Source organism: Dendropsophus ebraccatus, chromosome 11 (assembly GCF_027789765.1).
Source record: "Dendropsophus ebraccatus isolate aDenEbr1 chromosome 11, aDenEbr1.pat, whole genome shotgun sequence".
NCBI classification, from domain to species: Eukaryota; Metazoa; Chordata; class Amphibia; order Anura; family Hylidae; genus Dendropsophus; species Dendropsophus ebraccatus.
The window spans coordinates 39,744,032-39,763,212 of NC_091464.1; the positions used below are offsets into that span (position 1 = coordinate 39,744,032).

Genomic DNA, 19,181 nt, shown 5'->3' on the forward strand with positions numbered 1-19,181 from the left:
CATGCGTTTTTTTAGGAAATACAGCCAAGAACATGTATACAACAGGTAATGTTATCTCAGCATTAAGGGCAGTTTCCTGCAAGCATATTACAATGCATTGTAGTGTCATGCAGAAGATCCATACAGTTGCAAGAAAAAGTAAGTGAACCCGTTCGGAATAAGCAGGATTTCTGCATTTCTTACTAATAAAATGTGCCCTGCTTGTAGCAATTACACAAACACAATTTACCTAAACTAATAAAACACACATAGTTGTACAAATAGTTGTTCTGTGTCAGCAGCGTTTTTACTGAAATGATGCAGTATTGCCACAACAGTACTGCAATGTGTGAACACAGCCTTAGATAACAAACATATAAAATGTTAATAGTAATCAGTGCAGAAACCTGGGTGATTCTAAAGGACTAAACTTACTTTTTTTGCAACTGCATTTAGAGCCCAATCTGCTGGTGTAGGCCAGGGGCACCGTCATAGTAAATGTCCCCCATAATGTATATAGTAAATATTCCCAAAATTAGGTGTCAGATAAGTCTTGCATAAGAGTGTCACTTGGCTATTTCATTTCCCTCTATAGACAGATGCAATGAACACACTGCTAAAAATAAAGTCTGAATTAGTTCAGAAGGCTGCGGAGCAGTGTGATCTAGTTTCCTGTTTAGCTTGGAATAAAGATGTTCTTGCTTTGGAGATTCCTACTGAAAATCGCTAATACAAAATAAATTCAGCGCATTAAAGGGGTACAGTAAAGTCATTTGAGAATATTCCTTGGTCTATTTGATTTATCCAGGGGACCTGCAAAATATCTATGATGTGGACTAAAAGGACATAGAAAGATTGGAAGAGGTTTTCCCCCACACCATGCATATGCTGCCCACTACATCCTACTGTAAGGCCATGTCTAAAGTCTAAAATAACGGACGTTATTTAGCAGCCTGCCCCCCCCCCCCCCCCCTTAGTGCAATGACTGGTGTTTGTACATTATTCTAGTTTGGGATTATTAATTGGTCTTTGGATGCGGCTTAATTGAAAAGTCCATTGAGTTTAATAGTAAAAACGGAGAAAGAACGGTGACAGAAGAAAAACTGTGTGTGAACAATTAATAAAAAAACGTTCGCTGTTCGCAAAAGACGTCCGAAAATAATGATCATGTTAATTATTTTGACGTCTGCGGTAAAAACGTCCGTTAGTCAATGCTTTGTGTGCATTGGATGTCCGTCTTCTCATTGACTTTAATGCATTGCCATTGCAGTCATGTAAATCGCAAATATCAAAATCGGGCGCCTTTTCCGAATTTTTAACAATGTGTGAATATAGGCTTTGAATGAATTCTGTGTAATCCCCAGGTATTCTTTCTATTTTCCTTCTGGCTTGGTAGTAAAATTCCTGAGCATGGAATCTCCCATTAAAGGAGTACTCCGGAGGGGAAAAATTTGAAATCAATAGGTTTTAGGATAGGATGTCAGTCATCTGTGTCCTGGCGGCCTAAGATTTATAATGGAGCTACCTAGACAGAGATTGTTCATTCTCCTGATCGCTGGGGTCTTCAGCAGTGAGACCCTAACTGATCAAAACTATTGACATGTGCCTGTGACCTGTCCAATAGTTTTTTTTTTGTTGTTGTTTTTTGGGGGGGACGGCATCCATTTAGAGCTCTGAATAATTTGAATAATAGAAACTTGTAACGATTTGTTATTTACTTCTATTTAAAAATCTGGGTTTCTGTAATATTCGTTATTGACTTAATATTCTGGGGAAATCCAATTGAAAAAAAATATATTTCAAATGATCTGGCATCTGTAGGTTATACAGAATTGTAATTTACTTCTATTTAAAAATCTTAAATCTTCCAGTACTTATCAGCTGCTGTATATCCTGCAGAAAGTGGTGTATTCTTTCCAGTCTGACACAGTGCCCTCTACTGCCACCTCTGTCCATGTCAGGAACTGTCCAGAGCAGTAGCAAATCTCCATAGAACTGCTCTGGACAGTTCCTGTCATGGACAGAGGTGGCAGCAGAGAGCACTGTGTCCGACTAGAAAGAATACACACAATTATAATGACATACGCAGGCAATCGACGTCCGATGTAGTAAGCTTCTAAAATTGCTCCAAGTGTCAGCTACAAGCAGCCAAAATATTTTCCCTTTTTACCTATGTCCATTCAGGGGACTGCGGTGGCCACAAATTGAAGAATTTCCATGGAATCATTTGCCCCTTGATAATATTACAGCCTAACCCTCGATTCACACGTTGTAAGAGTGCGGCTGTATTTGCGGCTGTAATTGTGCGGCGGTATTTTTGGTGGTTCGTGTGTATGCTGGGAAGTATAGGATATGCGGCTGCACAGTGCACACTATGTATGAATCTACGGCCCTATCGTAAACGGACCCGTAAAAAATGAACAAGACCATTGTTTGCGGCTGAACATGCGGCCGAGGATTGACAGGCGGTCCGTACGGAGTACTTCAAAAATAGCCGGCAATGATGCCGAATGCCGATGCCTCTAATAGTTAATATATTAAATTAATCAAAGACATTTTATTTGTAATCAAGACACTTTCGTTGATCAATAATTTATTTCTAACGAATCCATCATTTTGCAATTAAATATACTGTTAAAAAAAATAGATATATAAATAAATGTATATTTATCTATATATTTATTTTTTGACAGTATATTTAATTGCACAATGATGGATTCGTTAGAATTAAATTATTGACAAACGAAACTGAATTTATTTCCCAGAAAATGTGTTTTATTCATTAAATATTAATTAGTACAGGAAGCTCTATAAGCCGGTAATTCATATGCCGGCAATAGAGCATTCTGTACTAATCATCACTTTACTTTAATGAAAACATCAAATGTTTCTTCTAATTATGTTATGACAATAACATTATTAGAAGAAACATTTAGAATTATATGTGCGCTCAGCTGATTGGCTGTTCGGCTGAGCGCACATATAATGAGCCGGTCCGCAGTACAGTGACTTCATTGTGCTGCGGACCAGCGAAGAGGACACATCGGGGTGAGTATAGAGCTCTGCCCACCCCCTCCCCGGCACTGCACCCCTCCCAGCAAGGAAGGGGGGGTCAGTTAACCCCTTCCTTGCTGGGATGGGTGCAGTCTGACATCAGTCTGGCCCCCAGGGGGTTAAGGGGGATGCAATACATCCTCCCTTAACCCCTTGGGGGCCAGACTATAAGCAGCGATCTGTAAAGATGCTGCATACTGTAAGGTGCACAACACCGCTCACAATGATGGGTGTTGTGCTCCTGTTTGTGTGTTTTTTGTGTGTTTCTCCCTTTTTGTTTTTCAGATATCGGTATCCTGGGGATTACGTCGGATTCTGTGGATTACGTCAATGACCAGCATTTTTTTTTTTTTTTTTTTTAATAAAATGGTCAATGAGGGGTGTGGGGGTGTTTTTATTTGAATAAAAAAAATTTTTAACTTGTGTCTTGTCTTTATTTCTTTACTTTATAGACTTAGTAGTGGAAGCCGTCTAATAGACGGAATCCATTACTAAGTCGGGGCCTAGTGTTAGCCGGTATAAAATGGCTAACACTAACCCCCTATTATTACCCCAGTACCCAATGCCACCAGGGGTACTGGGAAGAGCCGGGTGCCAGTGGTCCCGGAGCGTCAAAATTGGCGCTCCTGGACCGGGCGGCAGCAGGCTGGTAAGATTTAGGCTGGGGAGGGCCTAAACCAATGGCTCTTCCCACCCTGGTGTTACCAGGCTGCTGTCGTTTGGTTTTTAACCCGGCTGGTTATAAAAATAGGGGGGACCCTATGCGTTTTTTTTTAATTATTTATTTATTTAAAAAAAAATTCGCATAGGGTCCCCCCTATTTTTATAACCAGCCGGGTTAAAAACCAAACGACAGCAGCCTGGTAACACCAGGGTGGGAAGAGCCATTGGTTTAGGCCCTCCCCAGCCTAAATCTTACCAGCCTGCTGCCGCCCGGTCCAGGAGCGCCAATTTTGACGCTCCGGGACCACTGGCACCCGGCTCTTCCCAGTACCCCTGGTGGCATTGGGTACTGGGGTAATAATAGGGGGTTAGTGTTAGCCATTTTATACCGGCTAACACTAGGCCCCGACTTAGTAATGGATTCCGTCTATTAGACGGCTTCCACTACTAAGTCTATAAAGTAAAGAAATAAAGACAAGACACAAGTTTACAAATTTTTTTATTCAAATAAAAACACCCCCACACCCCTCATTGACCATTTTATTAAAAAAATTCAAAGAACAACCGCTGGTCATCGACGTAGTCCACGGAATCCGACGTAATCCACAGGATACCGATATCTGAAAAACAAAAAGGGAGAAACACACAAAAAACACACAAACAGGAGCACAACACCCATCATTGTGAGCGGTGTTGTGCACCTTACAGTATGCAGCATCTTTACAGATCGCTGCTTACAGTCTGGCCCCCAAGGGGTTAAGGGAGGATGTATTGCATCCCCCTTAACCCCCTGGGGGCCAGACTGATGTCAGACTGCACCCATCCCAGCAAGGAAGGGGTTAACTGACCCCCCCTTCCTTGCTGGGAGGGGTGCAGTGCCGGGGAGGGGGTGGGCAGAGCTCTATACTCACCCCGATGTGTCCTCTTCGCTAGTCCGCAGCACAATGAAGTGACTGTACTGCGGACCGGCTCATTATATGTGCGCTCAGCCGAACAGCCAATCAGCTGAGCGCACATATAATTCTAAATGTTTCTTCTAATAATGTTATTGTCATAACATAATTAGAAGAAACATTTGATGTTTTCATTAAAGTAAAGTGATGATTAGTACAGAATGCTCTATTGCCGGCATATGAATTACCGGCTAATAGAGCTTTCTGTACTAATTAATATTTCATGAATAAAACACATTTTCGTTTAAATAAATACAGTTTCTTTGTTCAATAATTTAATTCTAACGAATCCATCATTGTGCAATTAAATATACTGTCAAAAAATAAATATATATATAAATATACATTTATTTATATATATATTTATTTTAACAGTATATTTAATTGCAAAATGATGGAATCGTTTACATTTAATTATTGAACAATAAAAGGGACTTTATTAGACAGAAAATGTGTTTTATTAATTCAATATATTAACCATGAGAGACATCGGCTATAGTGCAGAGGATCGCAAACCCCGGTAATAGCGATTCATGTAAACTGTGTTCCCTGCTTTCCCAGATACATCCAGAGGTGTTTCCATCACTTTCTTAACATTTTATTTGTTATTTTTAGTTGAACCAGATTTCCAAGTAAATGACCGTATGTTTTGAGCCGCATGTCTATTTTTTCCCACGGCCGGAGTTTCACCCGCACATTTACAGCCGCATAAAAAATACAGCCGCACAGTTACAGCGTGTGAATCCAGCCTAAGGCTGTGTTCACACAACGTGTTATTTTTTAAAACAACGGCCATTGTTTTCCATTAAAACAACAGCTGTTTTTTCATGCAGTCAATTTGTTTTTATTTCAGGGAGTTTCGTGTTTACGCCGTCCGCCCTATGATAAAACTGACATGTTATCTACATTCCTCAAGTCGGTACAATCACAACGATATGTAACTTGTAAACTTTTATTTTATTTCATGGCTTTTAAAAAATTATAGGGGACATTTTTTAAGGAGTCTAATGTCTAATATGTCTATTCTAATGGAGATTGGTGTGTCTTTTGTTCCAATAGCTTTGTGACTGATTCATTAAAATGTAGCACTACCATTTGCCATAGCAAATATGAAAAAATTGCGCAGTTATATTCACTTGGTACTGACCAGATGTAGGCCTGCACCTGTTTGTGCGACTTTTAAAAAAATCGCAAATGATAAATTGGGTGCTAATCCCGGATTATACGAACTTTTGGGTGAATACTCAAAACAGGCAGATTAAAAAAAGTCGAATACTGGTTCATAAATAGAACTTAGACCAAAAATGGGTGAAAAATCCAATTATTTACCAAAAAATAGGTGCAAAACTCTTGATAAATTTCCCCCTAAAACTTTTTTTTTTAAAAACTAAATGTGTTAAAAACTGCTCTATTCCCATCCTTATAACCCTCATTTCATTTTTTGCGCCATGATCTTTTTTTTCTATTGGTACTGCATATATGCAACTTTTTGATCACTTTTTAATACAATCTTTCTGGATTTGATGTGACCAAAAATGTGCACTTTTGCACTTTAGAATTTTTTTGCGCTTACGCCGTTTACCGAACATGATCAGGAATCTGATAATTTAATAATTTGGGCGATTACGCATGCGGTGATACCAAATATGTTTGTTTGTTTATTTATTCATTTGTTTATATTTATGAAGTGGAAAAAGGGGGTTGATTTGGACTTTTATTAGGGGAGGGGATTTTTTCTTAATTTTTTTTTTTTTTTTACATTAACTAGAAGTCCCCCTAGGGGACTTGTATATACACAGCATTAATCTCTCACAGAGATCAATGCTGTGTATATACACAGCACAGATCCATTAGATATGTAATACATTGCTCCGGGCTGCTGCAGACCAGAGCAATGTATTACTGATCGTCAGTGCGACGCTGAGGCCCGGCCTGGGCAGAAGAACGGATCTCCCTACCACGATCACATCATGGTGGGGAAGATCCGTCTCACTAGACACCAGGGACACCGGGAGCAGAGCATTTAAATGCATCTGTCAGGTTTGACAGCTGCACTTAAATAGTTATTTAGCCGGCGCAGCAACAGGACCCGCAGAGGTTAATAGAGGCGCTCCCGGTCCGGGAGCGGTGCGGTTCAGAGCGGTGTCCCGGCGGGACCTCTCTCTGAACCCCCCTTGCGCCGCCATGGTTCGTCATGGGACGCAAAGGGGTTAATATTTGGTACAGAAAACTTTATTTGGAATTACAGAGGTCAGACGTTTCCTGTACTTCTTGACCAGGTTTGCACACACTGCAACAATGATAAAGTACTTCTCCAGATCTTTCAGGTTTTGGGGCTGTTGTTGGGCAACGTTGAGTTTAAAGTCACTCCAAAGATTTGGTTAAAGTGACACTGTCACCACATTTTTGCATTTTGACTTCTCAACACATGTGTTAGCAGATTTCAAACACTATTTTATGTCATCCATTATAATGCTTGTTCCAATAAACAGTTAACTTTTATTGTATGTGAATTGCGCCCCCTGGGTGGAGCTTCTCCGCCGAAGCGCCACTTAGCTCCGCCTACATCATCGCCGTTGTCCCGCCCCTTGGTGACATCATTGCTGGCAGCCACTCTGCTGTTGAAGAGTTCATCTTAGGTGGCCCTCTCAGCCTGTGGTTTCATCCGTCACAGCGCGGGAGCAGTCACATTGCCTACTTCTGTTGTGCGTGTGCCCTGCCGGATGACACTGCGGGCTGAGCGGGCGCCAGCACAGCCAAACAGAAGCAGTGCAGCATCACTGCCTGACTGACTGCCCCACGCCAGGTGATATCGGGGCCTTTGCGGGCGGAGGCACAGCTAAGCAGGCCAGCATCCCTGCCCCACGCCTGGTGACATCGCGAGCTGCCCGGGGGGAGGGACAGCCAAGCAGTAGCAGGGCAGCATCACTGCCTGACCACATCGCCCCCTCGCCGGATGAGACCACATGCTGGGCGCAGGAGCAGGGCAGCTTCAATGCCCGACTGCGCCTGTGCTGACTAAGCAGTGAAGGAGGACGCGAGAGCAGTACATACACGGCAATGTGACTGCTCCCGCGCTGCGACGGATGAAACCACAGGCTGAGAGGGCCACCTAAGATGAACTCTTCGACAGCAGAGCGGCTGCCAGCAATGACGTCACAAAGGGGCGGAACAACAGCGATGATGTGGGTGGAGCTAAGTGGCCCTTCGGCGGAGAAGCTCCACCCAGGTGGCGCAATTCACATACAATAAAAGTTTACTTTTTACTGGAACAAGCATTATGATGGATGACATAAAATAGTGTATGAAATCTGCAAAATTTACCCTTTACACATGTGTTAAGAAGTCAAAATGCAAAAATGTGGTGACAGTGTCACTTTAAGGTCTAGAGACTCACTAGGCCACTCCAGGACCTTAAAATGCTTCTTCTTCTTTTTTTTCCCCCCAACATCAACCTCTAAGATAGATATTAACTGTGTATTACTAGTCTAACAAAAGAAAAAGGTCAAAATATAAACAAGTACATTAGGAGATCAATACTTTTACAACACATGGGCCCAGATTTATCCATTTGCCTGGAACCAAAACTGTCTGATTTTGCTACTAGCAACCAATCACAGTTCAGCATTCATTTTATCAGAGCTTGTAAAGATATTAAAGTCCGGCGAAAATTTTTATTAAAGTATTGTATTGCCCCCCAAAAGTTATACAAATCACCAATATACACTTATTAACCCTTTAAGGACAGAGCAAATTTCGATTTTTGCGTTTTCGGTTTTTCCTCCTTGTGCATAAAAGGCCATAGAACTTGCATTTTTCCACCTAGAGACCCACATGAGCCCTTATTTTTTGCGTCACTAATTGTACTTTGCAATGACAGGCTGAATTTTTGCATAAAGTACACTGCGAAACCAGAAAAAAATTCAAAGTGTGGTGAAATTGAAAAAAAAAACAAATTTTGTTTATTTGGGGGAAATGTGTTTTTACGCCATTCGCCCTGGGGTAAAACTGACTTGTTATATATGTTCCTCAAGTCGTTACGATTAAAACGATATATAACATGTATAACTTATATTGTATCTGATGGCCTGTAAAAAATTTAAACCATTGTCAACAAATATACGTCACTTAAAACCGCTCCATTCCCAGGCTTATAGCGCTTTTATCCTTGGGTCTATGGGGCTGTGTCAGGTGTCATTTTTTGCGCCATGATATGTTCTTTCTATCGGTACCTTGATTGCGCATATACGACTTTTTGATCGCTTTTTATTACAATTTTTCTGGATTTGATGCGACCAAAAATGCGCAATTTTGCACTTTGGGATTTTTTTGCGCTGACGCCATTTACCGTGCGAGATCAGGAATGTGATTAATTAATAGTTCGGGCGATTACGCACGCGGCGATAGCAAACATGTTTGCTTATTTATTTATTTGTTTACTTTTATTTATAACCTGGGAAAAGGGGGGTGATTCAGACTTTTATTAGGGGAGGGGGCTTTTTACTAATAATTACATTTTTTTTAAAACTTTTACACTTATACTAGAAGCCCCCCTGGGGGACTTCTAGTATAAGTGATCTGATCTCTCATAGAGATCTCTGCAGCATAGATATGCTGCAGAGATCCATGAGATAGGCACTCGTTTACTTCCGGCTGCTGCAGCCGGAAGTAAACGAGTGCCGAGCCGGGGACGGCGCCATCTTGGAGCGGTCCCCGGCCGGCTTCATTTACGGAGATCGCTCCTCCGGGATAACATCCCGGAGGAGCGATCTCCCCACTAGACACCAGGGATGACGCTGCGTCCGGTAATCGGATGCAGCTGTCATGTTTGACAGCTGCATCCGATTACTGTATTAGCGGGCACGGCGATCGGACCGTGCCCGCTAATACCTACGGTCCCGGGCTACACGCGGCACCCGGGACCGGCGCGGTTCAGAGCGGGGCCGCCGCGCGGCCCCGCTCTGAACTCCCTTACCGGCATCAGGGCGTAAATTTACGCCCGATGTCGTTAAGGGGTTAAGGGAAATGTTTGTAAAGTGCTTTTTTCCCTGCACTTACTACTGCATCAAGGCTTCACTTCCTGGATAAAATGGTGATGTCACGACCCGACTCCCAGATCTGTGCGGGCTGTGGCTGCTGGAGAGGATGATGGCAGGGGGATGCTCAGTGTTCCTCCAGTGCCCTGTGTCCCTCAGTGTCCCCCTGCTATCATCCTCTCCAGCAGCCACAGCCCGCACATCTCTGGGAGTTGGGTCGTGACATCACCATGTTATCCAGGAAGTGACATCACCATGTTATCCAGAAAGTGACATCACCATCTTATCCAGGAAGTGAAGCCTTGATGCATAGTAAGTGCAGGGAAAAAAGGCACTTTATGTGCATTTCCCTTAATAAGTGTATATTGGTAATTTGTATAACTTTTGGGGCGCAATACAATACTTTAACCCCTTAGTGATGGGACTTTTTTTGGGTCTAAGTGACCGAGCAATTTTCTTACTTTTTTCCTCGTCGTTCTCCAAGAGCCATAGCTTTTTTTTAGTTTTGCAGATGTAGCCACATGAGGGCCTGTGTATTGTGGGACAATTTTTTTTTCTTTTTATTAGTGCTATTTTGGCATTCATGTAACTTTTTTTTTTTTTAGCTATTACCACTTACTTACTGGCACAATAAAAACTATCTTCCTAAAAAAAACTACAAAAACTGTTGCCACATTCCAAGATCCATAGCGTTCTTATTTTTTTTTTGTGACTGAGCTGGGAGTGGGCTCTTTTTTGAGTGAAGATGTATAGTTTTTATAAATACAATTTTTAGTTATATATGGGTTTTTGTTCTCTTTTATGTTGTTTTGTCTGATCACTGCCACCTACACCATGTTGCAATGAAGTGTCAGATTCATTGAGAATCTCTGAAAACTATCTGGGCTTGTTTCGGCATTGAAACTCTTAATCCTTAGGCTTTTTATAGCCGTGACTTAGCAAAGTGGCCCTTGACTGCCCTATGTGAGAAATATGATCCAAAACCTAATGTTCAATGTATTCATCACTGCAGTTTGACCTTTGCTGGCAGTGCAGTGTTCTAGGTAGATGAATAAGCTTCTGCTGTAAGAATCTTTCCATTTTGTTGCATTTGCACCAGTGCAGGTCATTGCTGTTTCATTTATAGAGAAAGTCCATTAATATTTTCTGCAGATTATCATCTCTGGTTGAGCAACTTTAATATAATAGATATATGCACAATACATGGCTTACTGTTCTGTTTGCTGTGCATTGTTTCCTCTTACTAATGTTTGATCAAGAAGATAAATGCCTTCATTTCCATATACTTCATAGTGCTGTCAGTTGGGGGACTTTACATTATCAAACTCTATGGAAAACAGCTAATGTTTACTTATGTCAATGATGAGCTGAAAAGGTAATGTAAAGCGAATAGTTTTAGGATGCAACGAATTGCAATAACGACAGCAATTACTCCTCCATACATACCAGGGTTGCCACTGGTTCCTATCCTTCATGTATATTCATAGCTATAATGATCTGATTCTGGAAATTAAAAGTGTAAAGCTGCGATCCCATACAAAATAAAATTCACAAAAACAATATAGCACATATTCATCTACATAGACTGACTAGAGAGAGAGAGAGAGAGAGAGAGAGAGAGAGAGAGAGATGAAACAACAGTGTCTTTTTTCCCTGATACTACTCAGAAGAGGCTGTTGATAGTGTGTGATGTTAGTGCTGGGCGGGGTTATAGATGAGGTGTTATAGCTTGCCTGGCAACAGAAGAGACAGAGATCATGTGACCTCTGTCTCAGTAGGGAGGGGGAGAACAGAGGAGTGGAGACAGAGAGAACAAGGAAGTGAGGATTTCCAGCAGCTTCAGAGTGTGAGTAAGGATGTGCTGCAGACAAACGTCACAATTAATGTAATAGAAACCCATTACAAACAATCTTAGATTATAGGTGGGGATTAAACAGGGTTAAATATCTCTTATCCGGAGTTCCCCTTTAAGTAAACCTCCGCCAGTGTATAATAACTCTGACTCCCGTTTGGTGCACTGGGGGGCTTTCCTATATATATTCATAAGTAGTGACATCTCTCTATTCTTTGCAGATCTTGCGCAGCAGCCTGGTGCCGTACATGGGGCTGTTGTAAGCTTATGGGAGCTGGTTGAGGGTGTGAAGGGAGGTTGAGGGGATGAAGGGGGAGTGAGGGTAAGCTGGTTGAGGGGGGAGTGAGGGGTTGAGTTGGGGCTGGGTGAGGGGTGGAAAGAAAGAGGGATGCTTTTTACTTGGGGGGGGGGGTTGTGGCATTTTGCATTGGGATTTGATTATAGTTGGTTTTTTTTTATAGTCCGGCCCTCCGACGGTCTTAGGGACAGTGAACTGGCCCCCTGTGTAAAAAGTTTGGGGACCCCTGATTTAAGACATTAATAAATGTCCCCCCGGTCTCTTCCATATATCTGTCTGCTCTTTCAGAAGATGGAAAAATGTTTTTATTCTTTGGTACAAAGAGTCAAAAAGGTTTTCCCAAGTTCCTGAAAATCGACAAACTGTGACACCTCCTTACTCCTCCCTCCTAAGCAGGTTGAGGTATGGAGTTCAGGAGGTATTACATCTGGCTACTTTTCAGGTGTTTGGAAAAGCCTCTTTGCCTCTATATGTTATAAAATAAAAGCATTTTTCTATGTTCTGGAAGCACAGATGAATATGTGTTAGATACCATGTGTCTCCTCGACCTAACAGCTATCTAACAGTGTCAGCAGTTTGGAACATGAAGTACAGCCGACAGATTCCCTTTAAGATCAGTAAGATTAGTTTATGCTGCTAACTAACAGTCATAGACTGTAGAAATCTATCCACACAGACTGAAGGCTGCGACTGCTGCCAAAGGTACCCCCAGCAAACATGTAGGAGTTGAATACCTTGACACTGAGTTATTGTATTCCATAGAGTAATTACAATGTAGATCACATTAAAGAGATCCGTTTCACTTTAAGCTTTAGTTTTTTCTTACTAGAGAAAAAAGTTCCATTAAATCTGTAGTGCTTATATATTGCTCAGTAGAAGGTGAATACTGTTTACATACAATACAATGTACACTGTATATATACAATAGTGATTTTAGGTTGACTGGTATAACTATTAGGCTGTGTATTTTTTTAAGGCAACAACGGACGTTCTTGCCTTCAAGGGGAAGTCCGGCAAAAATTTTTATTTTAGTATTATATTGCCCCCTAAAAGTTATACAAATCACCAATATACACTTTGCTTATAAAGTGCTTTTTCCCTGCACTTACTACTGCATCAAGGCTTCACTTCCTGGATAAAATTGTTATGTCACGACCCGACTCCCAGAGCTGTGCGGGCTGTGGCTGCTGATGAGATGTTCAGTGTCCCTCCAGTGCTCAGTGTCCCCCTGCCATCATCCTCTCCAGCAACCACAGCCCACACAGCTCTGGAAGTCTGGTCGTGACATCACAATGTTATCCAGGAAGTGAGGCCTTGATGCAGTAGTAAGTGCAGGGAAAAAAAGCACTTTCTAAGTATTTTCCATAATAAGTCTATATTGGTGATTTGTACTTTTTGGTGACAATACAATACTTTTATAAAAAATTTTCACCGGAATTTTCCTTTAAAGGACAAGTGACATGAAAAACTTTTTCCCAGTAATTGAAGCACATTACAAAGTTATATAACTCTGTAATATGCTTCAATCACCTATCTGCCTCCCTTCCCTGTCTTTTCCCCCCTCCACCCCCCACCAGGAAGTGTCCTGACTCACAAGCTCTTCTCTCAGCTCCTTCTCCTGTTACACTAGCCTCCCCCCTCCCCTGCCTTGTCAGGTGACAGGCTTGCTCAGCTCCCATTGGCTGAACAACTGCAAGCCATCACTTGTCACATCTCACTTGCTTATCTTCCCTCAGACTGACTCCAGCACATAGGCAGCTCCCCCCTCCCCTCATACTCTCTCTCCTGCTGCCCTGGACTCAGTGAAGGAGTCATTTCACTAGAGAAGATAAGCTGAGGAAGCAGAGTCACCTGACAAGGAGGGGGAGGCTGCTGTGACAGGACCTAGAGCAGCCCTCCTGCTGATGACTCATCCTCACAAGAAGGAGCTGCCTGGTGACGGTGACCACAGTAATCAGGTCTGTGTGAGTCAGGACACTTCCTGGTGGGGGGTGGAAAAGACAGGGAAGGGAGGCAGATAGGTGATTGAAGCATATTACAGAGTTATATAACTTTGTAATGTGCTTCAATTACTGGGAAAAAGTTTTTCATGGCACTTGTCCTTTAAGGCCAGACTGATGTTAGAGTATTTCTGGCAGAAAGAAATGGTTGTGTCATATGATCTCCTTGTATTCAGTCATGTGTACTGGCCTTTGACCATTGCATCTCATGGGTAGACCTCATTAACCTATCCCCAGAATAAGCCATATAATACAGTATATAATTAAAGGGGTATTCCAGGGAAAATCAATAATTTAGCAAAGGAAAGGGTTAACCAAGGTTAACCCTTTCCTAATATACTTACCTGTTTTTTTTTGGCCCCCCAAGGAGATCTCCGGTCCGGTCACGTGATCTTGCAGCTTGTGGCTCGGATCCTCTTCTTCTTCCGGTTCGGTGACGTCACCCGGCCGGCGCCGCTCTCCGTCTCATTAGCAGCAGAGCACTGAACCCTGACTGGCTTGGTAGCGTGCAGCCAATCAGGGTTCAGTGCTCTGCATCCCCACACGCTTCAGAGTGGGGGTCCCCTGAGGCTGCAGTAAGTTAACAGGGGTTGTCGGGCTCAGTGCCGGTCACCAGTTACATGGGCCGGCACTGCACTACAGCAGGTGATCACTCCGCAAACCCCCCCCCCCCACCTTGTCAGCGATGCCGACCGAGTCCCGGGAGGGGATGCGGCGGGCGGCATTACTTCATTCATAGCTACCAGACACCCGGCTGCCCGCCGCATCCCTTCCCCCCAGGGACTCAGGGTCGGCATCGGTGGGGAAGTAATGTGTATCGGCTGCTGATCCCCCCGGCCCCCCCTCCCTGTGTCCCTGTCAGATCACTCACCCCCACCCCCGGAGCGTGCTGCGTGCCCCGATCTCTGCACTGTTCTGAAGCCCCTGTACTCAGCTGACAGGCGCTGTGTACAGAGCAAGAAATCTCTCCTGCCTCAGTCACACAGAGCCTGTCAGCTACTGAGTACAGGTGCCTGAGACCAGTGCAGAGATCGGGGCCAGTGCGGCAGCACGCTCCGGGGGTGGGGGTGAGTGATCTGACAGGGACACAGGGAGGAGGGGGAAGTCCTGCAAAGTGATATGTATTTGCTGCTGGTCCCCCCCGGCCCCCCTCCCTGTGTCCCTGTCAGAGATCACTTACCCCCGGAGCGTGCTGCTGGCCCCGATCTCTGCACTGATCTCAAGCACCTGTACTCAGTAGCTGACAGGCTCTGTGACTGAGGCAGGAGAGATTTCTTGCTCTGTACACAGCGCCTGTCAGCTGAGTACAGGGGCTTCAGACCAGTGCAGAGATCGGGGCACGCAGCACGCTCCGGGGGTGAGTGATCTGACAGGGACACAGGGAGGGGGGGCCGGGGGGATCAGCAGCCGATACACATTACTTCCCCACCGATGCCGACCCTGAGTCCCTGGGGGGAAGGGATGCGGCGGGCAGCCGGGTGTCTGGTAGCTATGAATGAAGTAATGCCGCCCGCCGCATCCCCTCCCGGGACTCGGTCGGCATCGCTGACAAGGTGGGGGGTGGGGGTGGGGGGGGGGTTGCGGAGTGATCACCTGCTGTAGTGCAGTGCCGGCCCATGTAACTGGTGACCGGCACTGAGCCCGACAACCCCTGATAATTTACTGCAGCCTCAGGGGACCCCCATTCTGAAGCGTGTGGGGATGCAGAGCACTGAACCCTGATTGGCTGCACGCTACCAAGCCAGTCAGGGTTCAGTGCTCTGCTGCTAATGAGACGGAGAGCGGCGCCGGCCGGGTGACGTCACCGAACCGGAAGGAGAAGAGGATCCGAGCCACAAGCTGCAAGATCACGTGACCGGACCGGAGATCTCCTTGGGGGGCCAAAAAACAACAGGTAAGTATATTAGGAAAGTGTTAACCTTGGTTAACCCTTTCCTTTGTTAAATTATTGATTTTCCCTGGAATACCCCTTTAAGTATATTAAACAGAGTGGAAAAAAATTGTACTTATGCCTCAGCTAAAGCCATGTACTTCTAAAAAGTAGTCATGGAAATTAATATATAGTATTTACATTTTTAAAAATCTATATTTTTTAAATTACATTTTAAAGATGCCCCTAATTATTAGAGATTGCCTAATAATTCTAAACTAGTGGCTTCACCTGCCGAAGAGTAAAGTGTCAGCACCCCTCTGATCAGCTATCCTGTGGATAAGCCATTAATGTAAGATGCCCAGAAGAACTCTTTAAAGCGAATGTACCATCAGGTGAATTCAATTTAAGTGTTGCAAATGAATAGAATGGCGACGGCACGGGGAAGCAGGTGCCACAGTTCTTTTTTTGGAAACGTGGCCCAGTTACTGCGCACAGCACTGGTCTTTACCGAGCACCAGCCCAGCCTGAAGTACTGGAGACGGGCTGGCCCGCCCCAGTGGTAGGAAACCCCCTCCCCTCCTTAACACGGTTCCATTACAATCAATGGCTTCTCTGTGCCGGCGCCGCTCTATTCATGTACAACACTTAAGGTACATCAGGTACATTCACTTTAAGGTAATAACGTGGCAAAGCAATAACAAAGAGTAAATAAGTGGGTGTTACCAGACCTGGGTGTATCCCCTTGCTGTCTGACACTGCTAGCTTTGATTGGCTTGCCTCATACAATGCAGGAACACACACACCCCCCTTCAATCAAATGCATATTTTCTGATATACATTTCTAGTAAGAATAACAGATTAATAACACAAGAACACAGAGAAGAGGGAATGTATCTTTGTTGGGATGGAGGCATGTGGTTACAATGTTAAAGACGTGATGTCTGGGACCACTCAAGAGTAATGTGTCTGCACTGATAAGAGGCATGTGACTGGCAATGATATGGGGGCACTGTGCTGGCACTTGTATTAAGTTTTCTATAAAGTCTGTATATGTTTATCTGTTATATGCATGTACTCCTTAATGCTGTGTCTCTGCTACTGTACCATCCTTTGACAAAATCCGGTCTATTTCCATGAACACGGTGTTCATCGGGTAAAGCTATCATTTGCCTGTCTATGTACCCTTGATTCATACTGTTACAGTCATGGTTGATGTCCTGAACACAAAGCTCAGATTCTGTACAGCTTTTCTCATAGGCTGTAATTGGATTAAAGTTCACGATAAACTTTTTCTCATGAAGAATACAATTTATATGTATTAAATGGAGACACAGAGTCCATAATAATATGTAGGTGATAAGCCGGCGATGCTCTGCTGTAATTTGTATTGTATTACGACTATAATTGATGTCCCATTATAAACACTCGTCTTTAATTTTAAGCGAGCAGCAAAGAGTTAATTTAATTTCATTTTCCAGAGGCTGAACTACTTTGAAGCATGTGAACTAAGTAAGAATTGACCTAGTTTTTTTTTCTGCTCTGTGTCCAAAATCCTTTATTCTGCAAAGATTTAGCATTCATGATAGGCATTGTACACAGGGACCTCTTTATCTGTTGTTATAATGGCCTATTATCCTTACTAAAGATACATAGAAACACATCTTATATATGCCACGAATATCACCAGCTGCTAACATCTGATCACTTGTATTATGTAAGATATTTAAGTGTGTTATAATCAGTCCTAATGTAAATGATCTGCGTACACCTATGTGACTCCATATAAGTATGGAATTATCAGTCCTCTTGGGAGTGCTATGTATGTATGTGATGTAAGTGTAAATTAGCCACTAGAGTTATAGAGTAAACCATGTACAACAATATATATCATTCTATAATTAAAGGTATATAATATAACCTTAATAAAATGCATTCAAACAGACTGACCGATATATTCTGTGTTATAATTTAGCGAATAAGCCGGCTTCTTCATCAATATATATCATTCCATATAGTGACAACATATTCCAAGATGATATACAGTGAGTGGATGTTAGGGAAGATTCGGATTACTTTAGAGTAAAAGAAATCATCTCACTTACCTTGTATAACTTTATTTCCTTCCCCAGGAGGACAGGATGAGGGGGTCTTTACTCAGACTTTAGTGCTTATCTTGCCAAGGGTGCTTCCAGTGCAGCTGATACATATGTTTGTGAAGAGCTTTGTCTCTGCCCAGTACTCCGAGCTGTTCCTGGGCTGGCAGATAAACCCAATTTGGTAGCTAAAGTGTAAAAGGAATTCCTTTCATAGCAGTGACTTGTTCTTCCTAAATATAGTTTGTTGCACTTGGTAACTGTAGGTTGTTAGTGGCTGCACAGTCTCCCTTTCACCTGAATGTAGAGACTGGTATCAGCTCTATCACATCTAGAGGAAGAAAGAAGAAAGAATAATAATAGTAATAGTGATAGTGATGATAATAGTACCCAACCAGATGCTACCCTGCAGCGCTCTCTCCACACACCTCACACAGGGACTTGTAGTTATAACCTCTGAGCCAGAAGTGTGCAGCATGTAACCTGACACTAACTCCAATAGTGTCATGGTAACAGATAATGGAAACTATTGTTGGTCGAAGATCTAAGAACCCTTCAATTTAGGAAGCTGGGGTATATATTATAATGTGTGTGTTTTATAACGATTGATTAAACTATTTCAAGTTAATATATATTACTATTTATACTAATATTTATATTACTATTATTTGTACTAATATATTACTATTATTAATACTTATATTTATATCACTATTATTTATACTAATATTTATATTACCATTATTTACACTATTTATATTATTATTTATACCAATGTTTATATTACTATTATTTACACTAATATTTATATTACTATTGTTTATACTAATGGTTTATTTTATTTATTACAAATATTTATACTAATATTGATATTACTATTATTTACGCTAATATTTATATTACTATAATTTACACTAATATTTATATTTATATTACTATTATTTTTACTAATATTTATATTTAAATTACTATTTATACTAGTTATAATAGGCATGTAGATTTTATTTCATCAGTGCAGTCTTGGTTCACTTGTTTTCATTACATGTCATCTTGTATGTTTCTTCATCCCTTGTTAAAGGGGTAGTCCAGCGGGATAAAATAAAAAAAAATGCATGGACCAATATTCACGGTGAGCTCCAGACCCGCTCACCAACACCTGCCGATGGCCAAAATGACACACCAATTAATAGAAAAAGAAGAAATTCCAGAAGTTTAGTTTGGTGTAACACCAGATTCTATATTAACACCCACAAGCAGGTACAATGACAATAAAGTGCGTAGTTGACGTATATTGGCGAGTCACCTTGTTCACAACATTTTCGGAACAAAATAAAAAAAATAAAAAATTGCAATACTGACTTCACTGATCTTCTTCTACTG

The 19,181-nt window shown here is 42.4% G+C and overlaps 1 protein-coding gene across 1 annotated transcript in view; it reads right to left on the minus strand.

Annotated features, from left to right (window-relative positions):
• SMPX (small muscle protein X-linked) overlaps positions 1-19,181 on the minus strand; it is a 59,477-nt gene that overhangs the window by 31,604 nt on the left and 8,692 nt on the right. Inside the window, exon 2 of the mRNA XM_069945566.1 lies at positions 17,811-18,132. The gene's annotated coding sequence lies outside the window, so the exon portion shown is untranslated. The remainder of the gene's footprint in view (positions 1-17,810; positions 18,133-19,181) is intronic.